This window comes from Alligator sinensis, unplaced genomic scaffold (genome assembly GCF_000455745.1).
Source record: "Alligator sinensis unplaced genomic scaffold, ASM45574v1 scaffold561_1, whole genome shotgun sequence".
NCBI lineage: Eukaryota > Metazoa > Chordata > Crocodylia > Alligatoridae > Alligator > Alligator sinensis.
In genome coordinates, this window is record NW_005842165.1 from 527,275 (window position 1) to 540,510 (window position 13,236).

Consider the following 13,236-nt stretch of genomic DNA (forward strand, 5'->3'; position numbering starts at 1 on the left):
CTGGGGCATCTCCAAGCTGCCCCTCTCTGGGGCTGGGGTCTACATGCCCTGCATACAACCCGGGGTCTCTGTTCCCCGCCTGCAACCCACTGGTTGCGCTAGTGCCCCCTTCTGGGGCTCATCATGCCCCCTCTGGGGCATCTCAAAGCTGCCCCTCTCTGGGGCTGGGGTCTATGTGCCCCGCATACAACCCGGGGTCTCTGTTCCCCACCTGCAACCCACTGGTTGCGCTCTTCGCTGCCAGTTACGCCTTCACTGGCACGCCAGCTGCGCCTTCCCCAGTGCTAGGGCACCCCACACTCTCTGGGGTCCCTATGAGGCCTCCTCCAACCCCTACAGCCTCACCCAAACCTCCGGTGTAATAACAAAGCCTGAACACAAACATAAACTAGAGCCTTCTGGCTATAACTCAGCTCAAAGCCACCTGGCTATAACTTAACATTGCTCAACTCTAATCAAGCGGTACCTACTGTCACGCTTCTCACCTCATCCTAATTCCCAGAGCTCCTGCCCCTCTGGCTGCTGGCAGAGGACTGCTAGCCTGGCTTCAGCCCTGGGCTTTATAAGGGCCAGGCTCCGCCTCCTACAGGCAGCTGGCTCCCTTTAGTTGCTCCGGCAACCTGCAGCTGCGCTCGTTAGGCTCTGCCAGGGCTCTCTCTCTCCCTGGCAGTTTCTACTCCCTAGGAGCAGGCACTGAGGTGCTCTGCTACACCTTGCCATGCCCCATGACCATTGCTCTAGTACAATATCTATTTTACCTACAAGCCAATTCCCAAAAGCAAACCTCTACATACCATGTTATAGCTAACAATATACACATACACATACACTGCCTCCAGGTCTGATTCCCTTCTAATAATCATAATAAATATAAAAAGCACTGATGCCCACACACACATAAAAATAGGTCTGTAAAATGCCACTAAACAGAGGTCAGTGAGAAATCCCTTTCTGCTAAAAGTGGACATCAAGGTCATCAGCTACACTGTCTACACACAGAAAAAGCTTTGAATTCCAATCAGTATGGAGGACAATGCTGTCTCCCTACCCTAGGCTTGATTCTGCCCACTAAGGTTGCAAACAGTGGATATACATACCTTATGCTGTTGAAATGCTGGTGTCTACTACTTTAGTCAGTGGAGGCCCCCAGTGGTGGTGGCAGTTCATACCCTAATGATCAAGCGCCCAGTAGTGATGGTGACCTGGTTGTGGACATTAGGGCAAATCTGACATTCCATGGGATAGGGGGCAGCAGGACATTTTTGGACCATAGGAACATAATGTTTAGAAAGGTCATCTGGATCATCAAATCCAGTCTCTGCTATCTCAGGCACCATGGCATATAATCTGTTTTGGAAACTGACATTTCCTAAATAGTTCTCCCTCCCTGGTGTTTGCCTTTCATGAAGTATTTGGAGAAAGCAATCATATCCCCTCACAGTCTGTATTTTGCCAAGTTCTTTTAATCTGCTTTTATAAGACTGTTTTTTAATTCCTGGGTTGTCCTAGGGAGATTTCCATTTAAACCCAAATCTGACCTTTTAGGTCTATAGCAGAAACCTAACACAAACCCAGAAAAACGTTTTGGCTCAGATCACTTTGGGAAAGGATTATAAAAAAAAAATGTTTTATTCATGCTATCCCTTCTTATCTCTTCACAATCTATCATATCATTAGTATACAAAGTTACCCCATTCACTTTACCTTCATTTCCATCTTCCCTGAATAGCACATGCTATTTAATATGCAGGTTCCAGTCACAGCTGTTGTTCCACCAAGTTTTCATTATCCCTGTTTTCACATTTTCCATCAGCACTTCAAATGCCTCCATTTTGTTGCCCTGGTATTAGTTGTATCTCTCTGATGTCACTTTCACTAAATGTATCAGCTCCATGACTTTGTGATTACCCATTGTTGTCAATGGCAGTCAACAGTTTCTCCTCCATCTTAATTTTGATTATGAGTTCTCATATGGCTACATAGTCCAATTATGAGGAGTGTTTTCTTATTCAAAGAACAATATAATGTTAAGTTTACCTAAAAGTTGTTTTTTCTGAGTTTCCTTTGAGCTCCATTTGCTTCAGCTAGTTGTACTCAAGTCATTTAAAACATAATTAGACAGCGATAAATCAGCTTTTGCCACTGTTTTGTCACAAACGTCAAGTTCCTGTGTCAGTAAGAATTCTGCATTTTTTAGTTTATGCCTTAGACAATCCTTATATTTATTAAGCTTGCCACCACAAGAGCATTTACCGTGCATCATTTCAGCATAAAATGTCTTTTTCAGTTGTCTCACCCACTTACCTCAACTATATCTTTTTCCTGTTTCCTCTACCCCTGGCATACTGGCTTTATTTTAGGACATCACGGTGTCATGGTTTTATCCTACCACTGAATTTTCATGGTCTTTTGGAGACAACTTACCTGGAAATGGCTGAGTTTACTAATGTCCTCACTACAAGTCCGGTACAGCTCTCACATGCCTACAGTGAAGATGGTATAATTGATGTCTTATCGATCCTAAGTATGGTTGCCAATTTAATATTCCTTTACCCTCACAACCTCATCCAAAACCTTTGGACAGACTTTGGTTTATTTTGTCATATAGAAGCATATCATGTGATGTGGCATTTCTTGCATAGATTATCTTATCCACTGCAGACAATGTGTACCCATCTGTGGTGATGTTAGGAGGTGTGTAACATGTACCAGGAGAAGACTGGTATGTGACTTCCATCTTCTTGAGATTAATAATAAGCCCAACATTCTTACAAACTCCTGAAAAAAATGGTCCATGAAGACTTGGAGATCCTCCTCTGTGCTGAGAGAAAGAAGCAACCATTAGTAAACCCCCTACCCTGGGGGTCTTCAAGAGGAGGTTAGATAAGCATCTAGCTGGGGTCATCTAGCCCCAGCCCTCTTTCCTGCCTATGCAGGGGGTCGGACTCGATGATCTATTGAGGTCCCTTTCGACCCTAACATCTATGAATCTAACATCTATGAATCTAAGAGCTTTCAAGTTAGTTCTGAATTCTTAGTTTTAAATTGTAGGTGGTGAGGATTGTGCCCAATTATGCTGTCATCAGCATTAGCACTTTCTTTCTCCCTGCTGTCCGCCCTCTGACATTCCTGTATCCACGGCCATATACTCATTTACCTGATTCCTGCATTCTAAAACCAGGTGCAGAGATTACCAGAGTCTCTCCCAGCCTGCTCCCCCTATATCTTGGTTTAAACTTCTTCTAATCAGCCATGCCAATGTCAGCCTCTAAGGCCAAAACCCCAAGTATTTCAGAGGCTTCCTTCCTCTGAGAACAGGCCTCTTTCTATGAATGCCTCCTCACAGTCAAGCATCCCCAAACCCTCCTCAAAGCCACAGTACATTAGATATATGCTGATCTCCATGATCTTTTCATGATTTTCCCTACTTCTTTACAGGCCCGCAGAACTGCATCAAAGTTCACCTGAGTTTCCACTTCTTTGAATATCTTCACTAGCCTGGTAAGTCACCCTTTATCCGTTCCATCGAGAGTCTGTCAGTGTCATTTGTTTCCAATCATTTGTATTAACCCACTCCCATCAGGATCCTTTTCAGCCTCCACTTCTTATCTTTCTCCTGGCAGACAGCTCAGCCTTCTGTTCTTTGGCTTTGCTCTGGTGACAGGCCTGTCAGTTCTTAACAAGGAGTCCCCAGTCACACAAACCTGCCTGTGCCTCATGTTGGTGTGAATCCCAGGTTTTCTTCCATCTGTTTGTCCTTCTGTCTGTGGATCATCCCATCTTCTGCTTTTTCTCTTAGTCTCTTGTAGAATCCCTATTTCCCCCTCAGCTCTAGTCCCTGGCTATCTCGCTAGTCTCTTCCTCTCTGTTGCTGGGACTGGCTTCCCTTCTTTTTGTATTTGCTACTCCATTTTCTTCCTGTTTCTCCTCATTTTTCAAGGCAACAATCCCTTCCCTTAACTCTAATCCTCCTCCATTAGCTGATATCTTCCTCTACCATGTCCTCCTAGTTATGAACCTCCTGGGCCACCCATCATCCATCAGTTTGTCCTTAAGGTCTTCTTGTTCAGCAAATGTCCACGATGTTTGAGTTGTAATTGTAGCCTCATTTCTTTTCTGCTTCTTTATGCCTTCAAATCCTATCTTATCTTCACCAACATGTCAAGTTCCCTTCCCTTCTACAAATAGCTTTCCCCAGGTACTCAGTCAAGGACAGTGGTATAACTAAGGGATAGCAACTGGAGAAGCTGTTTAGGACACCATCCTGGAGGGCGGGGCGGGAGGAACTGTCGTTGTCACAACCTGGATTCAGTCGCCATCAGGACATGTGACCAAAATCAGTGGCTTTCTCAGGCTCTTCCTAGGTAACAATTTTTAGGGATGGTTTGTTAATGACTACCAGGCTGACTGAGGTATGCAGTATATCAGAATGAGTTCTGTTCCTGGGAGCTGTGGGGTTGTGTAGGACACCTTTTTATCTACACCTTTGTGACTATAAGAAGAGTTTGGATCTTCCAAGAAAAGAATCAGACAGATTTGAATGGGGCTTCCATGTGTTGTTTAGATCTGTTGATTAGCAATTTTATCCAGAATCCAGAGCAACCAGTGAGCATCATAGACAAACATACACCAACTGACAGTACCTAACACCCTCTCTCACACTCAGGAAATTCTGACCCTGTACTTTTCTAGCAAATCCGAATCTAAGAGCTGGGCTCCACTCAACAAAGTGGAGTCGCATTGCATTGACCTTCTGCAAATTACCAGTAAGCAGAAAGGGAGATGGGGACACCACAGAATCTGCTGTTTATTCAGAAGCTCAGATTACACCTTCTTGTGAGTGTGGTACACAGCTGCCAGCCTCATTTTTCCACCTTCCCATTCCCCTGTGCCTTGGGATTAAATGGGTCTTTGGTCCCGGCATCCAAAGCTTCAAGATACACATCACCATTGGCCATTGCCTGTATTGCTTCCCCACACAACTTCTGGAAAATTGGCAGCCTTTCCTTAGAGAATGGATGGTGTCCCCAAGGGGTGCCTTGTTTCTTTTGTTTTTTGGCAAGAGTGACAAAGATGGGGAGGCGCTGAGGTTGACAGGACCAATAGGTGGCGCCCATACTGTGGTCAGGGTTAGCAGGGATATGGCAGAAAGCACCAGTTGATTCCTGATGGGCTCTGGCCTCAAAGTTGGGCAAAGCATGAGATGGGAAGACATTCTGGCTGCCATCCAGGAAGACATATTTGATGACCCTGGTGGGATGGAACAGGGTGTTCTCAGGGGAAGGGGGGAGATACCCAGGTGTCCATTGATAGATATCCTGCCTCACTCTCTGAGGAGCTAGTGTCGACATGGCAGCTGCCCTAACCTGTGAAGAGACCAGATGACTTGGTAAGGTGAGGATGGTACAGGAGATAACTCTACAATTAAACCTTGTCAGGGATTTCCTGAGAGGCAGTTTTTCTTTAGAAAATGTCAAGAATATGTTAGTTTTGACTATTTTTTATTGAGAAAAGAAAGGTTTTTCAGCTTCCTGATGATTTCTGGTCAAAATCAAGGAGAGAGACCTGCCTAAACTAGTCAGCAGTCTAGTCACACCTGAGATGCATGAGATATGTCTTCAAGTCCCTATTCTGCCTGAGTTAGACCAAACTTGAGTTTCAGTCTCCTATATTGTGAGGAGTGCACTCAGCATCAGTGTCTGTGGCCAGTAGGCTTTCTCCTCCTGAACTTGCCCTACTTTGCATAAATCATTAAACATTTAGTAGAACAGGGACTTGAACATTTCTCACATGCCAGGTGAGATCCCTGCCTACTGAGCTACAAAGTCAATCCCTCATGCTCTCTTCCTAGACCACTGAATACTTAATTATTGTTGCAAAGTGGAACAACTGCAATAGGAGGGCACTGGTGAGTCGGACTCTCAGTTAGGTAATGGAATACTTTAATTCACGTAAGGCAGGGCAAAGACTAGTATCTGGGTCTCCTATCTCAGTGTCCTAACCTCAGTGCTATTCTCAGGTAAAGGACATAGTTCCATCAAAGTGGATGATGTTTTATGATGTTTTGCACCAGTGAGGACTTAATCAGTTATCTGTACAATCATGGTGTGGTGGCAGGCTCTGTTGAGGGTGTTAGTGGGCCCGAGCTCTCTTGTTCATGCTTCAGGACCTGGTTGTTCACTGAGTCAAAAAACACTTCATGGATAATTCATATCATACATTACCCATGCATATACATTTCATGAATAATTTATACTGAGAGGCTGTGGGCTCTAATGTGGAAATGAAGGATCTCTCAAAAACAGGATCTGATGGGAAGAGTCTGGATGCAGCTGCCCAGGGTCTGAATCTGGCAACATGAGAATGACTCAGGGGAGCAGAACTAAAAAATCTCCAGGACTGCAAGACCTGCCAGGCAGGAGCAGACCACAGGTCTATCTAGTCCAGTGTCCTGTCTCTGACAGTGGCTCAGAATCAGATATGAATAGTTGTGGGACAGGGTTGACTATGTAGATTTAGTTATAGGCTAGACAAGGATTTGTATGGGATAGTTTGGGAAGGAATGATCCTGCCTCAGGCAGGGGTTTGGCTTAGGTGAGCTCCAGAGGTCCCTTCTAGATCTGCTTCTCTATGATTCTGTGAGTCTAAGGTATCAAAACTCCTGTATCATTTAATCCTATTCTGGTCCCAGTACTTCAAGAGTGGCTGAATCAGGAGGTTTGATATCTCTATATTCTCACAGGAAACCTATAAGAAGCACCTTGCTACAGTCAGTATTGATAATCCATATGGTCAGTTATAGCAACCAGAGAGCCAATACCAGGGACAAAGTGTCCCCTGCAGGTGACTCATTGGATGCCATCAGCTGCAATGGGATCAGGAATTAGCCATGTATCAGGCAGTCTGCCACATCAAATAGTTCGAAGGATGTTCTCAGGTTCCTGATGCTGCAGCCCCTTCTCCTGAGGCTGAATGATACCTGCCTCAGTTTATTTTGCTCAGGAGCATTGCTGGGTGTCCCCCATTATCTGTTCTTCACCCGTCACTCTGTCTCCCCCACATGGCAGTGATTAAAAGTCTGATCAGAACCTGGGATTCCCATCCTGATGGGAATAGAACAGTGTTGGCTTTTCTATCATTTCAATTTCCTATGAGAAATGGAAATTTTAAAATTCCCTGTGGAATGATTCCAGCCAGCTTGTTTCTCCATCACCTTGGGATGCCCAGATCCTGGGCTGCTTTCCTGGCAATTTCCTATGTTGCCAGGGCTTCTAGTCACCCTAAGATCCACAGCTCTCCTGAACAGTTCAATCTTACAGAATCAACATTGTCCAAAGGAAAACTGTTTGGTCAGAACATTTTCAGCCAATTATAATGACCAGCCCTTAATGGGGTTCATTCTACAGTCCACTGGTTTTTGGCTATGTTAGTAGAACCATGACCCACTTTTAAGCATATATGATACTGTGGAATATACTTAGTTATTCTGAGGTACCACCTAGAGGTTTCAGTCATGGATAGTGGCACCTTCATGCCAGGCCTTGTACAACAGCACATAACATCAAAAAGTTCATTGCCCCAAACTGCTTATAGAGTACAGACAAGACAAGACATGAGAAGTGGCTATAACAGACAGACAGGCAGAGCCCACAGAAGCAGTGAGGGAGTACTGGACAGTACACTAGGCCAAAGTCTCGGTGTAAGAATGATCTATATTTATTTTTGTTTGGTAGGCAGCACAGCAAAGAGTTTTTGGGAGGGAGTTAGAAGAGGAAAATGAGGAATGGATCTTTGTGTATTCATAAAGAGTAGAGAAAAGGTTGTTACACTAAACAGGATAAAATTACAAGGGTATTTTTCCCGTCCCAATGATTTGTGGTATAAATGAAGCCAACATAAGGTGAGAATTCCTCCCTTCTTTATGCTGTTTTAGGCATGGTGAATTAGGTGCAGAGCTGCCTGGAGAGTAGAATTCTCATTCCATGGGAAATTCTGGTACTTTGACCTTGGTTGTCTTCCTAAATTGAGATTTAAAGTTGAAAAACTGATCCCCCCTACCCCCACTGAATCATTCTCCTAGTGTCTGTACTATGACAGTGCTTCATGGGATTTTTATCACAGGGAGAAACTGTTGTGCAGCAGAGAGGATGTAGTGCTGCTAGGAAGTTGTATCCGTAGAAGAAGAGGGCATGTGCAAGTCGGAATAACAACTCCCAGGGGGTATTACAGCAGCTGAGGCAATGCTTAGCCCCAAAACTCTATCACTGCGTGTTGCCAGGTACAGGATTTGAAGGCAGGTAGTGCAAGGATCTGTTTTGACACATTCCATTTAGTTTTACTGGTCTCAAGCCCCACAGTTGACCCACTCTGGAAGATGATTACAAGGGGAAACCACAGTATAGATGATGGCGGCAGTGTCACAGCTTAGGTATGGTTGAAGCTGTGCAAAAAATGATGTCCAGTCCCAGAGGAAACATATATACCAGTTTGTAGAATCACATTTGAACTGAATTTTTTTTTTAGTTTTTATCTATGTGGGTTTCCCCACAAATGTCATTACAGACTCTTCATTTTTAGAAGCTTGCCTAGAACCAGATCAGTACTTGGTATATACCAGTACTGTGAAATATTTAGTCACATTTCTGTCCAAATTGAAATAAGAAAGCAACGGTAATGGGAGATATTTTTTGTCAAGAGTTTTTTAGGCTAATCCTGCTGACCCAAGAGGCTGCTTTTAAAAAATAACTTAATGTGTCATTATCCTTGATATCTACTATTATTGAACGGTGCTTATAATTACAGTGGCTCAGACCATTTTTTCTTCTGGAACATTTTATCAAAAATGATGTAGTCATGAAGTCAAGGAAATAGGCAAATCTTTCTAACACAGTTCATTCTTCTTCAAAAATATTTTCCTCTTGCATAAGTCTATCCCAGCTATGCAGTTAGTGCAATGAAAGATATTTCCCACAAAAATCTTCACTTTTTTTTTTTCACTATTCTCTGAAATGTTCATGAGGAGGTTTTGACTATTCATTGAAAAAACAACTGAAAATGAGTGGCCAAAATCTGGAAAATTTAGTTAAAAATAATGAAAACAACTACAAACTGCTGAAAATAAAATACTTGCTATTTATTTTTTATTTCTTTGTGCAATTATATAGTGGTGTTGGAAGGCAGAACTTTTTTGAAAAAAAAAAAAGAAACTAAATCCCAAATTTTCATTGCAAACTGGATGGAAAAAATTAACCAGTCTTAATTGTAAAGTGGACTCAAATAGATTTAAGCAGTTTAATGGCAGTGTGTAGGAATGGATTAATCTTACCCTTAGAATGTAGCTCCAGTGGTTCCAAACCTCCCTGGAACATCCACTGGACAGTCAGGAAAATTCCCATAAGCACTGACAGAAGGAACAGCTCCCTCCGTTCACAAGATCACAAGATTTATCTATACGTTTTGGACATTCTGTCTCTATAGCGGGTCTGGTTTGTGCTTGGTAACATGTACAAGTCACTGAGATATAAAACAGATGACATCCAATGACAAGATCAAGCTGCCTGCAAGCCCAAGGAGCTGTGCTAAGGAGCAACTCATAGACATCAAACATTTAAACAACCAGAAGGCTGAATTATTAAAATCATGCTATGTGAAATGTTTCTCTGCAAGGAGAATAGCACTCCCTTCCCTGGTTCATTGTCTCTCTGTGGGGTGTCAGCAATGCTAAGGCTCAGTCTGCCAATCCCATTTCCCCTGAGATGCTCAGAACAAGAGAAACGCTCCCAGCTGCCAAGGAAACAGAATATTTATGGATTCCCTTAATCTCAGATGCAAGGGCCATTCCAGTCAACCCAGGCTTGTATCTTTTTCCTTCTGCAGGGTGTCTGAATTTTCTCACAGCAAGATGGGATGGACCATTGATGTGATCCAGACTGGCAAATCTCATCTTTTGATGTCTAGCAGCATCTAAATTCAAGTGCTTCAGGGGAAGGTAACACTCCAGCCTCATGGTGACACCTAATTTGGTGTAATAAACACACCAGGACTTCATTTAGTGACAGGGAAGTTACATAGGGACATGCATTACCAACTTCTGACAGGAGAAGTAGGAAGATAATGAATGAAGGGAAATGTCTCCTATTGGCTTGCCCTTTTCACATGGCCTACACACTGCTGATAACCCACTCCAACACTACCTATTACTTCCGCCTACAGCAGATATTGAAAAAAAGAATACATACTTATGTGGGTTTTCACTGATTTACAGCATGTAAGGATCTCACTAGTAATGTAGAAACTAGTAGTGTAGTTTTTCCAAACCAGAATGAACTGTCTTTGAAAGAGCATCCAGACTTCCAGACTCCACCTTGGGGTCTTGAGATTGCGTACTCCCTGCCTCATCCAAAGTTTTGGGTAGGGACTTGGACTGAACCTCAAAACAAGACTCTTCTTGTCTTGTAAAAATGGCACAAGTATCCAAGGGATGTAGTAGGCTCTGAAGATGGGGCCAGACACCAGTCTGTGATGAATGATTTGAACAGAATGATATAATCCCTCCCCATTCTTCAGGGCTGACACACTTTAGTTTCAGGTTGTGGATATGGTTATATAGACAAATGTCTGAATGCTCAGTGAAATGAATGTTGAGGTTTTCCACACCAGAGCCAACAGGGATGAAAAAGCAGGTCAAAATGTTCATAGAGAATTTTGATTTGTCTGTGGGACTTACCTGCATCCCACTTATTTCTCTTCTTGGTTCTGTGTGTGATAGAGTTATTTCCTTGGAATAACTTCTCCACCCCGACTTCACAAGTTACTGGCAGAAGTTAGACATAAGTGCTATTATGACATCATGTTAGCAGGCTGAGCAAAGTTCTGGGACTCATATCATTAAGATGCAAATTCTGATTTCACTGATGGATGAGTGTAAATAGCCACCATCTATTTTTGCTTTCCTGAAGAACAGCTTTCCAAGACTGGCTTTTTTCATACCTGAGAGTTTTCTGACCATCTTTAATTTCTTGATCTATTTTTCTTTTTTTTTTTGTTGCCTGATGAAGGACGTGTGCATCCAAAAGCTTGCAAATAACAACTTTTTGCAACTATTTAGTTGGTCTAATAAAAGATATCACCTCTACTCAAAGATTTTGTCTGCCTCTGTGCTTAGACCAACGTGGCTACAGCCTAGATTCCTGAAATATGGAAGATATCTCATTTTGCTGTTTGAAATGGAAACTTCACAATATGAAGAAGAAGAAAAAAGTCAATTTTAACAACCTGGAGTAAAATTTTAACATTGAGTTTATGGCCCCTCCAGCCTGCCAGACATCTGATACCAACAGTTAAACAACCTGCCTTTGTCTTCTGCATCTCTTCTAAATTTGCATTCCTGCAGAACAGCTTTCCAAGACTGGCTTTTTTTCATACCTGAGAGTTTTCTGACTATCTTTGATTTCTCTCTCCATTTTTAATTACTTTTTTTTTGCCTGAGGAAGGACATGCATGTCCAAAAGCTTGCAAATGACAACTTCTTTGCAACTATTTAGTTGGTCTAATAAAAGATATCACCTCTACTCAAAGATTTTGTCTGCCTCAATAGCCACCAGCTGCATTCAGGTTGGCTTAGTAGATTGCATTTGAAACTGATGGTTAGAAGACATTGGTTCCTGTTCCACTTTTGTGACTAAAATGCTGTGGAATCTTGGGCAAATTATTTTCAATTTCCGTGCCTCTCTTTCCTCTCCCAGTCTTTCCTTGCATGATTAAAATGTGAACAATATGGCACAAGGACTATTTTCTATTGTGTATATATGCACCATTTGGTACAATACAGCCATGACCTCAATCAAAGCTTTTGTAGCTTCAGGGCTCTGAACAGAGTTTGGTGCCAAAGGCCTTGGTCTCATGTCATGTTATACTGGTGTAATCAGCCTTTGTATCGGTGTAAAAACAGCTGCAGACACACAATCTGTAGCCCAACACTGCTGCTGTTTACTTGCAGATTCTGTACCAGAATCACCCTGGTAAAAATCACGGTAAGCCTACAACTGGTGAGAAGTTTTTAGTGTCCACAGCTATCCCAAGAGATCTGTTTACCAGAGGCAAATGGGTGACTTTCTGCTCCCCTTCCATCTACTGGTGAGGTGCTGTAACAGCACCTACTGCAAATAACTGCACTCAAGAAGCCAGTATAATTTCCATTGGTGTATGGAGCAGAGGTAAATTACGCTGATTTAAATATGTTGTGTGTCGAAATCTAAAGTATTGTTCTGAGCTCTGAATTGCACAAGACCCTGGATGCTGGAACTGATAGTGACAGAAAAAAATCACTTGGGTACAATTTAACTGTCCTAAAGTGTCCTTCATAGCTGCTCAACAGCTGTTGCACTGTAACCTACAGCAGGATCAAGGGATTCCTTTGCATACCTAAGGGGTTTTTTAAGCACACTGGAATTCTTTGGGAGCAGCAATGCCTTGTAATGGAGACCTGTAAATATTGATTAATATCTATTTTTATCTAACATGTTTTCTCAAAGGTTCCTCTGGTGGGTCTGGCTGTCAAGCAACTTGCTTAGACAGCCCTGTAGCATAACTAGGGTGGGTTGATCAGAGCACCAGCCCCACAGGCTGACTTCAAGTGGGAGCACGACTGGTGATGGCTGCTGCTGCTTACCCAGCTGCTGCTGGCCCAGTCACTGCCACTACTCGGGGGTCAGAAACTACTTGTTAAGCCTCTGAGACAGACATTAGTTTTAAGAGCCCCAGACATTTAGTATTGAGCACCAAACTGTGCGGGCCGGGAGTGGTCCGAGGCCCTTTTTTCGCGCAGTGGGCTGTGGCCAGCAGCCCGGACACGCCGGGTCGGGGAAGGCAGGCGGCACGCTAGAATTAGGCACGGAAGCTTAGTGGTTGATTTAAGATTATTTTACTTACGCCGAAGATGGTCGTGGTGCAGGCAGGAAAACTTGCTTGAGTTGCAGTTACAGATAGAAAAGAAGAGAGGCGGACTACAGTTCCTTCCCGTGAACCTTCTAGCCCATCCGGTTGGAGGCTCTAAACCGCGAGCCCGTCGCGCCAACTGAAGAAAGTACTCGAAGCAAAGAGCTCTGAATAGACTCACACGAAGTTTGCTAGGCTCCGTGGAACTTGCGCGCGGGGAAGGGTACGTCGAGGGATCAGGCGGCGACGGGGAGAGGCGAGAGGCTGGTCAGACCCCGCTAGCCTTCTTGAAATACCCGC